We start from the raw sequence: 19,205 nt of genomic DNA, 5'->3' as shown, positions 1-19,205 counted from the left end.
TACTTTGAGTTAACAGAGATGGGTGTTTGTGATGGTTTCATTCTCTGTGTCCTACCTAAATATCCACACTGTGGCATTTGCTTCATTGTTATCAAATTAGCTCATCACCAAATTTCTATATTCTATCCAGGAAGGAGTGTTTAGACATTGAGATAATGTTGAATTGACATATTTATCTCTGGTACCTGACTCCAAATACCTAAATAGTTTATTTGGGCGGGGGGAATTGTATTATAGGTCTTATAGAATGAAAAGGCAACAACCAGAAATGATCCCTTGCCTTGTATTCATTGGTCAGTTAAGTTTGTGGTACAGTGGTTCCCCCAGTTCTAGTAAGGAAGTAGGAAGCACAAAGCTAAATACTGACTAGACTTCAGGCTGTAGGGAAAGTTCTAGATTGTTCACATTGGTTGCCAGTTGAGTCATTGGTTGACATCACAAATGGGAAGAGAAATCAGAAAGTAAGATAACCAAAGAATACATTATTTTAGGAGAATGACACTTCCTTGCTCTCTATTTTGCTGAAATATTGTGCTGATACCTTGTTGGACTGGGAACTGGAGCCATATTCCTGATTATAGACTGAGAGGAAGTACCAACCAAGCCATTTAGAATGACATCTGTGTGGAAAGCAGGGCTTAAAGAATAGTATTTGGTGATGAGAACTGCCCATGGTAATCCTGGTAAGTCTGCATTATGTTTTTATACAAGAGTAGGAAATTCTTAAAAAAAATTTAATTTCCCAAAATGAGTACTCTCACCATTTTTATTTTTGTTTATTTTCCTATAGCAACATACTGTTCATGTTATCTGTGAGGAAAGCATGTCCTGGTGCCCAGATCTTTTTCCCGATATTATGAAGTTTAATACATTTATCAGAGTTGAGATTTTTATTACAGGGACACATTGTTTTAATACATTGTTACAGAAGTTTATGTGCTTGCTTTCTGTAGATTAATGTGGTTTCCTAAAACTAATTCACAGCAATTCTCTTCTACACACTGGGGAAGGAGGAGGGGAAAGAATGAACATAACATTTTTTTTCTTTCTTTTTTTTTTATTCCTAATTTTTTTAATGTTATTTTTTATTTTTTTAAATTTACATCCAAATTAGTTAGTATATAGTGAAACAATGATTTCAGGAGTAGATTCCTTAGTGCCCCTACCCATTTAGCCCATCCCCGCTCCCACAACCCCTCCAGCAACCCTCAGTTTGTTCTCCATCATATTTATGAGTCTCTTCTGTTTTGTCCCCCTCCCTGTTTTTATGTTATTTTTGTTTCCCTTTCCTTATGTTCATCTGTTTTGTCTTTTAAAGTCCTCATATGAGTGAAGTCATAAGATTTTTGTCTTTCTCTGACTAATTTCACTTAGCATAATTGCTAAGTTCCATCCACGTAATTGCAAATGGCAAGATTTCATTCTTTTTGATTGCCAAGTGATACTCCATTGTATATATATACCACATCTTCTTTATCCATTCATCCATCAATGGACATTTGGGCTCTTTCCATACTTTGGCTATTGTTGATAGTGCTGCTATAAACATGGGGGTGCATGTGTCCCTTCGAAACAGCACACCTGTATCCCGTGGATAAATGCCGAGTAGTGCAATTGCTGGGTCGTAGGGTAGTTCTATTTTTAGTTTTTTGAGGAACCTCCATACTGTTTTCCAGAGTGGCTGCACCAGCTTGCATTCCCACCAGCAATGCAAAAGAGATCCTCTTTCTCCGCATCCTTGCCAACATCTGTTGTTGCCTCAGTTGTTAATGTTAACCATTCTGACAGGTGTAAGGTGGTATCTCATTGTGGTTTTGATTTGTATTTCCCTGATGATGAGTGATGTTGAGCATTTTTTCATGTGTCCGTTAGCCATGGATGTCTTCCTTGGAGAAGTGTCTATTCACATCTTCTGCCCATTTCCTCACTGGGTTATTTGTTTTTTGGGTGTTGAGTTTGATAAGTTCTTTATAGATTTTGGATACTAACCCTTTATCTGATATGTCATTTGCAAATATCTTCTCCCATTCTGTCAGTTGTCTTTTAGTTTTGCTGATGTTTTCCTTCACTGTGCAGAAGCTTTTTATTTTGGTGAGGTCCCAGTAGTTCATTTTTGCTTTTGTTTCCCTTGCCTCTGAAGACGTGTTGAGTAAGAAGTTGCTGCGGGCAGGATCAAAGAGGTTTTTGCCTGCTTTCTCCTCGAGGACTTTGATGGCTTCCTGTCTTACATTGAGGTCTCTCATCCATTTTGAGTTTATTTTTGTGTACGGTGTAAGAAAGTGGTCCAGGTTCATTCTTCTGCATGTCGCTGTCCAGTTTTCCCAGCACCCTTGTTGAAGAGACTGTATTTATTCCACTGGATATTCGTTCCTGCTTTGTCAAAGATTAGTTGGTCATATGTTTGTGGGTCCATTTCTGGGTTCTCTATTCCATTGGTCTGAGAGTCTTTTCTTGTGCCAGTAGCATACCGTCTTGATGATTACAGCTTTGTAGTATAGCTTGAAGTCTGGGATTGTGATGCCTCCTGCTTTGGTTTTCTTTTTCAAGATTCCTTTGGCTATTCGGGGCCTTTTCTGGTTCCATACAAATTTTAGGATTATTTGTTCTAGCTCTGTGAAGAATACTGGTGTTATTTTGATAGAGATTGCACTGGATATGTAGATTGCTTTGGTTAATATTGACATTTTAACAATATTTGTTCCTATCCAGGAGCATGGTATCTTTTTCCACTTTTTTTTTTTTTTTTTTGTGTCTTCTTCAATTTCTTTCATTAGCTTTCTATAGTTTTCAGTGTATAGATTTTTCACCTCTTTGGTTAGATTTATTCGTAGGTGTTTTATGGTTTTTGGTGCAACTGTAAATGGGATCGATTCCTTGATTTCTCTGTCGCTTCATTGATGGTGTATAGGAATGCAACCGATTTCTGTGCATTGATTTTATATCCTGCAACTTTGCTGAATTCATGAATCAATTCTAGCAGTTTTTTGGTGGAATCTTTTGGGTTTTCCATATAGAGTGTCATGTCATCTTTGAAGAGTGAAAATTTGACCTCCTCCTGGCTGATCTGGATGCCTTTTATTTCTTTGTGTTGTCTGATTGCAGAGGCTAAGACTTCCAATACTGTGTTGAATAACAGTGGCGAGAGTGGACATGCCTGTCGTGTTCCTAACCTTAGGGGGAAGACACTCAGTTTTTCCCCATTGAGGATGATATTAGCGTTGGGTCATTCATATATGGCTTTTATGATCTCGAGGTATGCTCTTTCTATCCCTACTTTCTTGAGGGTTTTTATCAAGAAAGGATGCTGTATTTTGTCAAATGCTTTCTCTGCATCTATTGCAAGGATCATATGGTTCTTGTCCTTTCTTTTATTGATGTGATGGATCATGTTCGTTGTTTTTGTGGATATTGAACCAGCCCTGCATCCCAGGTATAAATCCTGCTTGGTCATGGTGAATACTTTTTTTTAATGTATTGTTGGATCTGGTTGGCTAATATCTTGTTGAGGATTTTTGCATCCATGTTCATCAGGGAGATTGGTCTGTAGTTCTCCTTTTTAGAGGGTTCTCTGTCTGGTTTTGGAATCAAGGTAATGCTGGCTTCATAGAAAGAGTTTGGAAGTTTTCCTTCCATTTCTATTTTTTGGAACAGTTTCAAGAGAATAGGTGTTAACTCTTCCTTAAATGTTTGGTAGAATTCCCCTGATAAGCCATCTGGTCTTGGACTCTTGTTTTTTGGCCGATTTTTGATTACTAATTTGATTTCCTTACTGGTTATAGGTCTGTTCAAATTTTCTATTTCTTCCTGTTTCAGTTTTGGTAGTTTATATGTTTCTAGGAATTTGTCCATTTCTTCCAGATTACCCATTTTATTGGCATATAACTGCTTATAATATTCTCTTAATACTGTTTTTATTTTTGTTGTGTTGGTTGTGATCTCTCCTCTTTCATTCTTGATTTTATTTATTTGGGTCCTTTCCTTTTTCTTTTTGATCAAACTGGCTAGTGGTTTATCAATTTTGTTAATTCTTTCAAAGAACCAGCTTCTGGTTTCATTGATCTGTTCTACTGTGTTTTGTTTTTTTTTTGTTTGTTTGTTTCGATAACATTAATTTCTGCTCTAATCTTTATTATTTCTTGTCTTCTGCTGTTTTTGGGTTTTATTTGCTGTTCTTTTTCCAGCTCCTTAAGGCATATGAACATAACATTTTAAGAATGGAAATTTTCAGAGATGATCAAGGTTTATCCCACAAAGACGGACTATTTAACCTTTTTAAAATTAAGAGTTGAAAAAGGTAGGAGTGGCATTTAAAGCAAATACAGTTCTCATGCCACTCCCTGATATCGAAATCCAACTGATCTCCTGTGGAATGCTGTGGCTGAAGTGATGGGCTTGTTGGGGCATGTCCTATCTACCTCCTATCACTCTTGATGAGGCTGAATCTCAGAGATAACACTGCTAGGAAGGGCATAGCGGCTTTGTGGTCCAGCACCTTCTCAGATGTGGGAATGCATCTGTGGCTGAGGCAGCTGTCCCAGAAGTGGGATCCCCAGGAAAACTTCTGGGGGACTATATCTAACTGATGAGCTTGGATTGTCTATCTTTACCAATATGCCCAATATCCAGTGAAAAGCTCACCACTGGGAATGAAGTTTTGTCAATGAAAGTTTCATTGGGGAGATTATTTAGGATCCATTTTCATAGCAGTGGGCAGGCAGTAAGAATATCCTAAAATTCTGTTATCACAGTAAGGATATTTGTGTGGTTTTTTAATCCTGTATTTGCATACTTAAACTATCCTCTTCAGATTTGGAATTAGCTGAAGTCACTGTTCTCAGGTTTGCTCTTTAGCAATGTCCTATTTTACATTACGTTTGAAAGTCCGTCTAGTCTTATTTCTGTCATACTATATACACCTTCTATTCATTCAAGTTTTCGTGAATATTTCCACGTTGTTATACTCACAGAACGTTGCCAGTTATATATTCCTTTCTTGGAGCTCATAGAAGTATTTGAAATATAGGACAAGTATTCAAGGCAAAACAACTCTACAGAGAATTATAAAAGCTACAGTATAGTATGTCATAAAATCTATAGTAAACCTATGTTTAACCTAAGCATCAGACTGCAAAGGTACTCCAAGACTTCCTGCATAAGGGCAGACTGAAAAATAATTCATCCTCTGCCAGCTGCGTATCCTATATATTCTTTCCCAGGTAGCCCTGGAGGCCCTGGGGTATCCTTTTTTCTACCTTTACCTGTCAGACTCCCAGGGCTTGAGAACAGGTGTTGAATCCTGGAAAAGGACAAGAAATAGGTCAGTCCCATCTTAGATGAATTGGTTTCTATGCTTTATGCCACTCTTGTTCCTGCTTCTCTGGATATGACTATAAGACCCTTGGGTAGAGGACAGAATTAGGACAAAGAGATGATGATTACAGAAAGTTTGATTTGAATGCATATAATAATGTTTCTATTGGTTTGAATTGTCAAAAAATGGAAAAGATTATCTTGAGAGCATGGCCTTAAATGATTGGACACCTTCACTAATGCTGGCTGACCACTTGGACAGATGGTGCTGAGAAAATTCTTATATCCACTTGAGATTTTACTAGATAACCTCAAGGGTCCTTTCCAACTCTAATATTGTGTGAGTTTATGATTCAGTTTTTGGTAATTGAAACAGGGAATTAAGGGCTCTGAGGTACTTATTTTGTGAAAACTTAAAAAAAAGACACTGCTCATGAATGCTTTAGGTGATCATCTGTCTGGAGCAAAATATTAGAGAAAAGGATCTTATAAGCTTTCCTTAAAGAATGAATGTCTTCTGTATTTAAAGGTGATTCTTTTCGGAAATATTTGTAACAAGGTACGTTGTCAGGAAGTCTGTTTTTCGCTTATGGTCATGAACAGCTTGCTTTTTGTCTGGCGATACTAGTTCCTTTCTATAGCTGTGTGTCTTGCATTGTGGTTAACACGATCGTGAAATAAACTTTTCCCTCTTTAGAAACTTCACACTACACATCCTCTGTTCGATTTTACCTAAACCACAGTGGTCCCATGGCTTCCAGCTGTAGTCTCCATTGTTAATTCATTCCAAGGAGGTTGGTTGGTCAAATAACTTAAACAGACTTCTTGATCATTCCAAACTTTGACTTCCTAGGATTATAACAGTTTTCTCCAATCTATGTTTTAATTTTTTCTGGTAGCCTTTAAAGCTCCCTATATTTTTCTGATTTCCAGATAAATTAAGCATAACTTCTCACCTTTTATAGACATGTATTTTTAGGTAATTAGTATCTCCTTCATTCTGTACGAAACAAGTTCCATTCTCCTTGTGGACACCTAATGGAAAAAATTAAAGCCCAATATTTAGGCGGTTAAAATAGTTGTCTTGTTTTAGTTGTGACATTAAAAAATACATATATGAGGTGGTGCCTGAGTGGCTCAGTTTTTGAGCATCTGACTCTTGATTTTGGCTCAGTTCATGATCTCGCAGTTTGTGAGTTGGAGCCCCCCATTGGGCTCTGCACTGGTGGTACAGAGTGTGCTTGGGATTCTCTGTCTCAAAATGAATATACATTTTTTTAAAAAGTACATATATAAGATGCAAAATGAGTGCCTTATAACAATTTGAATTCTCCATCTCTTGTGCAAATGTGCTAGAGGTAACATGCAATGTTAGCTATTCTGCTTACTGGTTAGTAAGCAGTTACAATATCTTTGGGGGAGTTTTTATTATTTCTTGGTGTTTTACAATGTCACCATTTTAATATTTGACTAAATGTGGATCACATTTATTTTGCATGGTTCTCAGTGGCCTTAATAACAGAAAGCATCAGCTACTAGACATTTTATTCAGTTGTTTGCCTTATTATATCTTCTCCTTTCTGTCCTCTTCCCTGGGAATTCCTATTAAGTGGATAATGTTTAGATTGAGATATCATTGTGATTTCTCTTATATTTTCAATTCCTTGTTCTTTTAATGATCCACTTTTAGAAAATCTGTGCATGTATAATAAGTACATATGTGTGTATTAATGTTTAGAAATGAGTAGATATACAACAATATGTTAATAGTAATTAACTTTGGAATTATGGGAATGAGGAGGGAATTTCAAGTTTTACTCTATTCTCTTATCTGAAATTGGAAGAAAAATGCATTTGAGTATTGTCTAACAAAAATTGAAAATATTTAAAATACACAAAAGAAATGAAAAAATCTGATTTTGTTATTGAAATAATTTGATGCAATTGTTTTAGTTGTTTAATATGACCATTTGAGAAACGTGTTTTAAAATCAGATACAATTGGTTTCTAATGTACTTGCTTTAAATTAACAATGTTTTAGTGCATGTACTTTTACAACATATTTTCTTGCAATATTACATACCCACGGCTTAGGAGGGTGTTTAATGTATAATAGGTGCTCAATATATTTTTGCTGAATAAGTGGGTGAGATGTCTAGAAACTGCCCATCTCTAAATCTTAAAACATCTGGAATCAGGGGCGCCTGGGTGGCTCAGTCGGTTAAGCGTCCGACTCCAGCTCAGGTCACGATCTTGCGGTCCGTGAGTTCGAGCCCCGCGTCGGGCTCTGGGCTGATGGCTCAGAGCCTGGAGCTTGCTTCCGATTCTGTGTCTCCCTCTCTCTCTGCCCCTCCCCTGTTCATGCTGTGTCTCTCTCTGTCTCAAAAATAAATAAACGTTAAAAAAAAATTTAAAACATCTGGAATCTCTTGTCTTTTATTTGGAGGTCTGTTTAAAAGATTTTGTCCCAATGGAAAAATGGGCTAGGGTGCTCTGAGGGGCATGGGCATAACTGTTCCACAGTCCTTTGGTTAAAAGCTGCATCAACCCAAAACTTTGTAGCTTAACCTTAACTACCACTGATCTTGGCATCCTTGATTCTGCTCAGAACATTCATATTTTCCCAGGTATCTTCAGTTATTTCATCAGTCTGGTTTCATCTGCTGTATATCATCTAAAAAGTTCTTAATATTATTGTCTTCTAGTAAAGTATCCTTCTTGAGTGAACTCCATGAGTCATCTTGAAGCAGACGTTTCTTTAATCCTTTTGATTTGTGCTTTTAGGTTTTCCTTCTGGTTAGATGATGCCTTCTTCCCTTATATCTTTGAATATTTTATTTCTTCTGTATGTTGTACTCCGGAACAAAAACTAGCTACATGATTCAACTCCACTGAGTATTTTCCATATAGACATCTATTCTTTATTTTTTTTATATAAGTGGATTGTTTTTAGTATGAAATTTATTGCTAGATTGGTTTCCATACAACACACAGTGCTCATCCCAACAGGTGCCCTCCTCAATGCCCATCACCTACTTTCCCCTCCTCCCATCCCCCATCAACCCTCAGTTTATTCTCAGTTTTTAAGAGTCTCTTATGGTTTGCCTCCCTCCGTCTCTAACTTTTCTTTTTTTTCCCCTTCCCCTCCCCCATGGTCTTCTGTTAAGTTTCTCAGGATCCACATAAGAGTGAAAACATATGGTATCTGTCTTTCTCTGTATGACTTATTTCACTTAGCATAACACTCTCCAGTTCCATCCACGTTGCTACAAAAGGCCATATTTCATTCTTTCTCATTGCCAAGTAGTATTCTATTGTATGTATAAACCACAGCTTCTTTATCCATTCATCAGTTGATGGACATTTAGGATCTTTCCTTAATTTAGCTATTGTTGAAAGTGCTGCTGTAAACATTGGGGGTAAAAGTGCCCCTATGCATCAACACTCCTGTATCCTTTGGATAAATTCCTAGCAGTGCTATTGCTGGGTCATAGGGTAGATCTATTTTTAATTTTTTGAGGAACCTCCACACTGTTTTCCAGAGTGGCTGCACCAGTTTGCATTCCCACCAACAGTGCAAGAGGGTTCCCATTTCTCCACATCCTTTCCAGCATCTATAGTCTTCTGATTTGTTCATTTTAGTTACTCTGGCTGGCGTGAGGTGATATCTCAGTGTGGTTTTGATTTGTATTTCCCTGATGAGGAGTGACGTTGAGCATCTTTTCATGTGCCTGTTGGCCATCTGGATGTCTTCTTTAGAGAAGTGTCTATTCATGTCTTCTGCCCATTTCTTCACTGGATTATTTGTTTTTCGGGTGTGGAGTTGGTAAGTTCTTTATAGATTTTGGATAGTAGCCCTTTGTCCAATATGTCATTTGCAATCTATTCCCTTTCTTTGCAGTCTGTTTTCCTCAAGACTTTGACTCTGAATCTGTGATACTTACTCATTTTTCTGGGTTTTTTTTTCCTGTTATCTTCTAAATACTTAAAAAAATTGCTCATGCATTGCTCCTTCACTTAAATGTTTGACATTTTAGTTTACTGTTATGTTATTTATTGCCTCTTATCTTGTTTAACAGTTCAGTGCAGTTGTGATCTAACATGTTTTCCCTTTTTCTAGGAGGAAAGATACTTCAACATAGGACCAAATGTAACTTTTACATGTTACCTACCTATCTTCTTTTTCTTTTTTTTCTTTTTCCTTTTCTGATAGTTGCCACATTTTTTTATTGTTTGTTTTGTCATTGAGGGAAGCCTTCAAAGGCTTTCCCCAGGATCTTATGTTGCGTTTTCTTAGCTCTCTGGACTATTCCTATCGGTATGACCAACTTTGTGGGCTTGTGACAAGTGCCATAATTTCATGTTCAGGAGAGTTTAGGTTTAATGCTCTACAATTGTCCTCTTGATATTCCTGGTTTTGTCTGTGAATTTGTGTTGTGTAAGTGAAGTTCATCGGGACCATAAAGCACACATGAATCTTCAGCTCATGGATCTGGGCTTCCCTATCTTGGTCACCTGCTCCCTCCTCCTTGGAGAAGGTCAAGGTCAGGCCAGAGTCAGGTGGTGCATATGGTGTGGACTCTGGGCCTGGGGAATGGAAGTGCTTGACCCTGATCAAACTAGCAGCTTCATGTTTGGGGAGCCATTTAGCAGGATGAACTTCTTGACCAACTCTAATCCAGATACCTAGTGCATCCCCATGTGGAAATTATAGTCACTTTGAATCACTGTCTGCAATGGGTTAAGATGGCACATCTGGAAAGGGGAAGATGGACTTCTCTGTGCTAGGCTGGAGCACAGCATGTTGGCTGGGCAGTTGGCAGAGCAGGGAAATCCAGCAGTAAATAGACCATGCATGAGGAGGCATGGGGCTGAGTTCCCCAGGGGCCTTTGAGGGTCTAAGCTAGCATGGATCCTTGAGCTCCAGGAAGCATGATACCAAATACAAATAAATAGTAGTAATGACCCATCATGGTAAAGTTTGAGAGAGAGCATAGAAGAATAGAAAGTGTTTTATATTTTAGTACCTCTAATGACACTTTCCTCCTTCCTTTTGAACACAGTCCCACATTTTGCTTCCGCACTGGGCTCTACAAATTATGTACCTGGCCCTGCTTGTAGGTGTTCTTTAGATCCTTCCTCCTTAGAACTCAACCTAGAGCACTGGTGATATAGGTTTAAATGATCACTAATGGTCATTTATCTGCCTGAATGGATCACGGGAGTAATGTTGATATCACTGTAGTATGGACAAATTCCACTAAACTTAAGGAATTTGAATAAGCAGTGGCTTAAGGAGATAAGGATGTCTTCGTGAGAAATTTGTGATTGCTGTCCATTTTTGAGATGAATTTATCATGGCAATATTAACTCAAGTTAGGGAACATTACACTGCCATTGTGGTTTTGACTGATGAGCCATGGGTACTCTTTTTCTTGATGCAGCTTTTGATACAGTTGGCCTCAAATGTGTCATTGGGTCTAAGTAGACTCTTCCTACCCTTGTCTGTCCCTTCCCTGGCCTCCAGACAACACATTTTCAGATTAGGGGCTGAGTTTCTTTCCTGTAGGAGGAACCAAAATAGCTATCCAGGAACTGGGTCAAAGAAATCCAGGGCATTTTGGCTCTGCTTTCTCTTCTAAATATGCTTTGTGGTTCCTGCTGTTATTTATCTAGGCTTTCATCCTTACTCGCTCTAAATTGGGGCATATTACTGAGATTCAACACATTTTCTTTGACATATTTTCTGAAATGCTACATCATAGTCTTTGAGAAAGGCAATTTGGCAATTTGTGCTAGATATGGAAAACGCACTTCAAAGGGTAAAATATATAATTGACGTAATTCTTCAGTATCTCTTATGATGAAGTATTTTTTCTTTCCCTTAAAATTTTGTTTTGGATTTTCAGTTTCTGTTAGGGGGTGTTATAAGCCTTAGTTTGTTATTGTGTTTCCTGGAAGTCCTAGCTTTATCAAGCTATGTAAAACTCTATGCACATTAAGCTGAATGGCCAAATAACACTTGAATATACCTTAATGGATTTAAGTAATCTCCTGTATTGGACAATAGTTCACTTATAATTTTGTGACTTCAATTAATGTAATAAACATCTTTGAGAGGATATTTTTTTTATTGCATTTCAGATTATTTTTCAGAATCAGTCCTCCAAATTGGAAATATACACATATTTATGAAGTCCTTGGTATATATTACAAATTAGTTTACTAGAAAGGTTATACCAATTTAGATTTTTACCAGCAACCTAAAGTTTGCCCCCCTGATTAGCCTTGGGTATTATCACTGAATTGAAGACTGGTATCCTGTTTTGATTTGCATTTCTTTGACTACTAGTGAGATACAAAGTTTGTTCAAATGCTTTTTAGCTCTTATTACCTTGCAGGCTTTTATTTGAAATGAACAACAACAGAAAACTTATCTTCAGAGCTTTATAGATTTGAGAAAACCTTAAATTGTTTGTGATTTTTACCATGAGTCTTTTGTTTAAATAGCAAAAAAAAGTATCTTCATAGGGATTATTACTATTATTTTTTTGTGGTTGTCTGGAACAGTTATAGCTTATTAATTCTATTGGGGGCAAATGGCTCAGGCTAGCCAGCTGCCTAAAAGAGAGATTTAACCAAAGATAGACAAAAAAGCATGTGTAGCTTCATTTGTAACGTCATCAACTCCTGCTACTGCCCATATAGTTTCTTAGAAGTTGTTTAAGGGTTTATATTTCCCTGAAGGGGAGGAATTTACTTTTCATCAAAGGTTCATTTAGAAATTAATATTTGCTTTATGGTTTATATACATTGTCAGTTATAGCTGTTACTCAGGGTATCTTTTGAGATGGAAACTTAATTAGGTGTACATTTGTGCTGAAATGTTTAAATGAGTTAGGAATCTGTACAACAACATGCACATGATAGTTAATCAAGTGTAAAATAGGAATGTAGAAAAGTAATCTCAGTGCTATGACTGAACATATTTTCAGCTGAGCAAAGAAAATTAACCTACTTATAGCTATGGTATTATTTGCCCTGGTGATTTAATCCTACAAATATTTTACAAAATAATATAAATAGAAGCATATGTTAAGTGTGGGCAACTGTTACCATGTCACGTTCTTTAAGTAACCATGAATTGATGAATAATAAAACTTACGTGTTTATAATCTCTAAAAATGTAATTCAAATATATATTTTGTTTAAACCAAGGAACTAAAAAAACCTTCTGGCAACAGTAATTTCTCTTTATTGAAGAAAATGAATTCACGTGCATAAAAAGTGTTACAAAGCCATAAATTGCTACAGAAATGTTAGTTGTCACCATTACAAATGTTTAGTAAGAATTTCCAAAGAGAATGAATATGACTCAGTAAAAATAAGTTTAGAAAGGAGAATATTCAGTAGCTTAAAAGGATTTTCTTCACAAGAACATTCTTATCTAGAATCTTAAATGCCATACTAAATTGGGGCAAAGAGTTTTTCATGATGGATAATTACAAAGCCTTGTTAAAATGCTGAGCTAATAAGTGACTTAAAAATTTCTGTGCAAAAAATTACTTTGTTTGTGGGTATCTTTACTTAACAAATAACCACTGAGCTTTTCTGTGCTAGATGCTGTTCTAAGTGCTTGGGATAAATCAATTCGTAAAAATAAAGATTCCTGTCCTAGTGTTTACATTCTGGTGAGAAGAGATAGAAAATGAACAGGAAACATGATTAATATGCCAGTTGTGATGCATGTTAGAAGATAAGTGTTTTGGACAGAAGGAGAATTAGAGGTTAAGGGGATTAGGAGCCCGCGGGAGCATGGGGGTATGAGGAAGGGAAAAGTTTTCAGTAGCCCTCATTGGGTACATAAGTTTTGAGCAAAGACTTTGAAAAGATGAGGGGTGAGTCGAGGTTATCGGAGGAAAGAGTATTGCAAGCAGAAGGAAGAGCCAGAGAAAAGCCCACTGTGGGAGCATGCTAGACACAGCTGGGAGGCCAGTGCCTGGAGTTATCAGAGAGGACAGTGAAAAAGCACATCAATTCAGAGAGTTAATGGGAAGGGGTGCAATCACATAGGGCCTTATCAGCTACTATAGGACTTTGGGTTTTATGCTGTGTAAGATGGGGAGCTGATGTAGAGTTTGGAACAGAGGAGTGATTTAACCTGACTTGCATTTTTTTAAACGTTTGTTTATTTCTGAGAGAGAGAGAGAGAGAGAGCGAGATGGACAGACAGCATGAAGTGGGGAGGAGTAGAGAGAGAGGTAGACACAGAATCTGAGGCAGGCCCCAGGCTCTGAGCTGTCAGCACAAAGCCCAACGTGGGGGTTGAATTCATGAACTGTGAGATCATGACCTGAGCTGAAGTTGGACGCTAAACTGACTGAGCCTCAGGTGCCCCTAAGCTGACTTGAATTTAAAAAAAAATGTTTCTAGCTTCTGTGTTGGGATTACATTATAGATAAGGGTAAAAATTGAGGCAAGATAGGAATGAGGCTTGGGCCAGGTGGGCAGTAGTAGCCTGTTCTGCATATATTTTGAAGGTAGAACCAATGAGATTTGACGGTTTGTTGCATAGGATGTGTGAAAAGTGGTTTCCAGGTTGCTAGACAGTTCTTTGTACTCTATGCTCTTTATTTGTTCTTGGTGTTGAGGCTTCTTGGCATCCTCCTTGGTTTGATGAGTTCTTTCTGGTCATCCTAGGTTCCAAAGACTCATGCTTGCCTAGTTGGTACTACTGCTCCTGCCCTCCGCACTGTTCACCTCGTTCAGATGTCCAGCTCCATCATTTGAAGGCTTATCTGGCTCTCGCCCTCTGTCATGCCCATTATTTGCCCTGATTCCTACTTATCTCTTAGCCGTTTTGGCCTGACATCCTTATCCTTGAATCTGTTACAAGCTGTACAAGGGCTAACTATAGCTGCAGTTACTAAATTATTGGTTAAGCCACAGTAAAGGGAACGGGCCATGTTATTTAGGATGAAAAAAATTGCAACAGAATTTTCATCCTATGAATCCCTGGCTAAACAAGACCCTACCTTGGCATCACTTTAAGCTGAATAAATTGTCCTTGCAGAATAAATATATTCAAGAAGGTTTTCAATATTTATGACCTCCTTTCTCTTCTACAGCACCAAAAACCTACTCGGCTATGGAAATGATGCTGAGTCAAAATTCTTTGAGTCAAAAGCATTTTGAAATTCAATTGTTTTGTAATGTGGTTAGTGGACAATTGAGATATTTAAAGAGTTTCAAGTGAAATTACACTAATAAGCTATTTATAGAAAATACCTCTGTGCAACAGTGTACTGTCACCTTGTTGGAGAAGTTTGGTGTTTGCCCCGTTGTTACAATTTAATGGTACAATCTCATCTGAACTCCATTTGACCTCATCTTACTTGAACTGGACTGTGTAGGAAAGCAGCAAAATACTTTTCAAATAAACATCTCCTAAAATGCATTTTAACCTTGGGTCTGGGAATCTATAAAAGAATACTTTTTTCCCCAGTCCATTGATAACATGGAGAGAATTCCTTACAGCTGAAAATTATGGTATTTAAAAGTTTCAAGATGTCTTTCCAGGTCCTGAATGGGCAGCAAGCCAGTGACTGAATGGCTGCATTTAAAAAGCCCATCTTACCTCTACTTTCTTAGGTTTTCCTATTTTTCATTTCAGCTTGCTCCCAGACAATATGTCGTATGTTCCTTAAAGGTCATTCACTTTTCTATAGTGCAGATACAAAGTTCCCGTCAAAAAAATCGTCAAAAAATTAAGTAAAAGATGTAACAAATCCCGGCAAATCCTAGAAAACCTGACCATCCTTACATATATAAGTACAAACGTTTTGGCTTAGTTCCTTATAAAACTTAAGTAAATGTTTACTTAAGAATCTTAGTATAGTATCATTATTTTCAGATCCACTTCTAAACTGGTTTGTAACAAACATATCTTTTGTGTGTGTGTGTGGCTTGCTAAGCAGTCTTAGTGGTTTAAAGCATCTGTGTTACATGTAATTTAAATACCTTTGAATTTTCCTTCCATAAACCATTGATTGACCACATAATGGGGGACTTCCAAACCCCATTTTTTGGCCAGTGCTCCGAGTCCTATTGTGTGAACTGAAATGTGGCATATCCTATCCAGTAGAGGATTTCACTGGGTAACCACAGGAAAGACTCAATGTAAAAGCCCTGAGAATTTGGCCATGAAAGGGAGAGGTATTTGTAACATTGCACAAAAATGCTTTTTTGTTGTCTAAATAATCCTCTTCCAGTATCAGTGATTTCTTACTTTACTGTCAGCCCTTGGAAAAGAAGGAAAAAAGTCTTAATTTTTGTTTCTTAGATTGCTCAAGAATTTTAATGGCTGTGAAAGAACTCGCCTCCTGCAGTCATTTGCAGTTGAAATCTATTGCAGAGGATGTGTGTATGAGCTGGCCTGGTGACCATTTATATGAAAGTTAATAAAGTCTATTAACTAGCCTTCATGGCCTTAAACAAGCAGAATCAAAGGCATTTGAAGAACACTTAAAAATGAGGAAAAATGGACTAGTAAGGAAAAATGAAATAGTAAGAACAACAGAAATAATATTGGGTACTTTGAAACAGAGGTCACCTTAATATATGGCCAAACAGGTTGAAAGTAGGGGAATGTATATCCAAAAAAAAAAAAAAAAAACAAACCCCAGTGCTTGTGTTGTGTTGGATTTAGTTTGTATTTATAGATAGTTAGCACACCCCTGTTAGATTAACTATCTAAGGACTGGACTTGATGTCTTTTTTTTGCAGGTCTCTTCCTTTGCTTTGGAAAGCACCTGTCTCCTCATATATGCCAGTTCATTGCCCTCTTTTTAAACTTTGGCTGAATGTCCCCCTTTCTTCAATATCTCATCAAGCTATTCTAAACCAGCACATGCTTTATTAATGTGGTACAGCATTTGTTAACCTGTCTTCTTCTCCAGGTATTACATGTTTATATAATTTAGCTCATAGACCAGGTCCACTGGGAGCAGATAGCATTTTTCTATTTCTTTTCTATAACCCAGTTCAATAATTTGCCCATAGTAGGGATATTGAAATGTGGTGTCGACTATGTTAGATAATTCAGCATGTTATTTCTCAGTGGAGCACTGTTGGCTCTTTGGAGAGGATAGATCTTTGTTTTGTGGGACTTCAACCCCTACACTCCCATACAAATCTTAGAGTAACACCCTCAGTCCCCATGCTAAATATTGGTAGCCCCTCAAGTCATCGGACAACCCATGATGCTTCCTAGGGCGTTGTTACTGCCCCAGCTGAGATTTGGTGCCTTCCTTAATGCTTGCAATAATGTGAGATTACTTTATTTATTAGTGGCTTTGTGTCCATTTCCTACACTGAAATAAAACTTAAAGAACACAGGTACGTGTTTTTTTCTCTTTCATCCATTGTACTCCCAGAGTTTAGCACAATGCCTGGCGCATTGTAAGGTGCTCAATTTATAGAATAAATGTGTGCCCAGGCCATTGGGTCTTTGTAAACTATTTCTGGCAGCAAATAATTTTAGTGACAACTTAGCAAATAGTCTGTTTATGGTCTGAGTTAAAACAGCATCCACTAGTTCCAAACACAGGTTAGTTTAGATATTGGCAGGATGTGGTTTTCATTAAATTTTACCATTAAACTTAGTGGGAAACCTTGTAAAAGTCCGATTCTTGTATACCTGGTTTCTCTTACTATGTAATAAGAAAATTAGTAACACTTGCCTTTTACCTGTGATAAGGACTGTTAGGCCAGCAGTAATAATTCTTAAGATATCAGAAAAAGAAGCATTGTGTTTGTAATACAATCTTAAGGGGTCATTACCATTTAACAACGTTCAGTAGTGCCATCTTTTGGTTTTGAAACAATGGAGAAGATATCAACATCACTTTATTTAAAGTTTATTTATTTTGAGAGAGAGAGTGAGAGTGGAGAATGGGCAGAGAGAGAGAGAGGTAGAGAGAGAATCCCAAACAGGCTCTGCGCTATCAGCACAGAGCCCAATGTGGGGCTTGAACTCACAAACTGTGAGATCATGACCTGAGCCGAAGTCAGATGCTCAACCAACTAAGCCACCCAGGTGCCCCATCAACATCACTTTCAAGGATCCACTGAGTGAGTTCCCTGCTAATTAAAGTCAGAGCTTACAGAGGAAAAGTTATAAGTAGTATCTTAGAATCCCCAACCAGGTATAATGATGATTATCAATCTTGCACATATATTTGGTCCTTATTTTTTTCTTTGTGAGCAGTTTCTCAGCTAAAACCTATGCTGAGGAGTTAAACCCATGTATCCTTTGTTTGGTTTATCACCTCTGTCGTGAAGTATAAGGAAATTCTGTCCTACGGGCACTTTTCAAAGATTTATCCAAATATCAATCTTTCTTTTGATTTTTCTGAAGCAGGACTCAAAAACTTGCCCAAGGTCACAATTCATTCAAGATGCATTGGTCTCTTTTCGAGCATTAGTTTAATTTCCACCAGTTGTGCAGAATCTAGGAGGAGTAGCAGTGTGAGTTTCCTGGTAGCTTGGCAGTATTATTTTCAGTGTTTTATTGGGCTTACTATTTTGCTGAAGGCTTAACAGGCTCATTTTCAGATTCTTAATCAAGAACAAGTTTAATGATTGAAGGTAATTATCTCCAGATTAGAAGGGCTTTTAAAAATTTATCAGCATTCCAAAATTTAACAAATAGCTCTCTGATAATTTAATTAAAATCCCGCTTTTGCTGCCAGACTGTTTCCAGCCAGCTACTCATTCGCCTGTTCTCTCAAACCATTATGCATGTAAGCTGTTTCTGACAATGCAGACACAGAAGTTTGTCTGTGCTAATAGTCATGTTGTTCCTTGGAGGAGGACGTTCTGCGATGGTCAGGTCTGCTTAGTGATTTTTTTAAGGGATGTAATGTTAGTTTTCTCTAGTTACTAAGGGGCTATTTCTGCCATCCTGAAATAGAGAGTCCATTGGCTGTGTGATATACCTATGTATGCAGGACAGACAAAACCGTTTCCAGCAGCAAATCTGAATCAGCTGCTTTGCATCATAATAAAAGGCCTTTCACTTTCTGTTAGATTTGCACCTTAAATGGTAATTAAATTTAGGAACCATATTGTAAAGGAATTTGGTCTAGTTTAGAACTATGGAATTTTGATGGATAATTAAACACATGCAGAAAACCCCACACAGTTCATGGGAGCTGTTTATATAAGCTAGGGGCAAAATCATTTTTTCATAGTTCTGAAAATAATTTGGACTTCTCAAATAAGCCTTATTTACCCAAAGATGTACCTTAACCTGTTAGGAACTAGCTGTTTAGAAACCAACTTAAATACTGTATTCTAACAATGGGATTTCTATGCCTTCAAACTACCAGACAGGTCTCAATGGCGGCTAAATGCAGACTTCAGCAGCACAACTTGTCAGGCAGTTCATGTTATTTGTTCTCATGTCTGTTGCTCCCCAGAAAGTTTTTGTTAGTCTCTTCTTGCCCTTCCTAGTTTTCCAGGGGATTCGGTGGCAGAGTGTGGAAAGTGGACGAGGCTGTGAGACAGTGTGAGGCACGGCAGGAGATTCAGACCTCGTCAGTGTACACATTTATGTGCTTCCAATTATCAATGTGTGGGAGTTTTGTCAAAAAAGCTGGGCTTGTGGTTCCTTTTGTTCTTTAGTGTCTATTGTGGTTTAGGTTTCAAATGGGATGCAAATGTGATTTATAGTGCGTAGCATGATGCAGTTAGGATTGGACTTTACAAGGCAATGCAGATTTGAGCAGGGAAGGGCTGCACGTGAGCAACATGTTCTCGTGGGTGATGAAGGAACAATCCAGCATGGCTTATGTGGACACTGGGGAGTAAACACGTGAAGATGACTGCCTTCC

General features: G+C 37.6%; 1 long non-coding RNA gene across 2 annotated transcripts in view; it reads left to right on the top strand.

The window, feature by feature from the left end:
• Window positions 1–442: 442 nt before the first annotated feature.
• The window catches only part of LOC122226697, a 487,385-nt gene continuing 468,622 nt past the window's right edge, over window positions 443–19,205 (top strand). For both annotated transcript variants that reach the window (XR_006205727.1, XR_006205725.1), the window contains exon 1: window positions 443–683. This is a non-coding gene — a long non-coding RNA (uncharacterized LOC122226697). The remainder of the gene's footprint in view (window positions 684–19,205) is intronic.

The sequence above is a fragment of the Panthera leo genome, chromosome A1 (assembly GCF_018350215.1).
Source record: "Panthera leo isolate Ple1 chromosome A1, P.leo_Ple1_pat1.1, whole genome shotgun sequence".
NCBI lineage: Eukaryota > Metazoa > Chordata > Mammalia > Carnivora > Felidae > Panthera > Panthera leo.
Note: the sequence above shows the minus strand (reverse complement) of the source record. Positions and strands in the feature narration are given on the sequence as shown.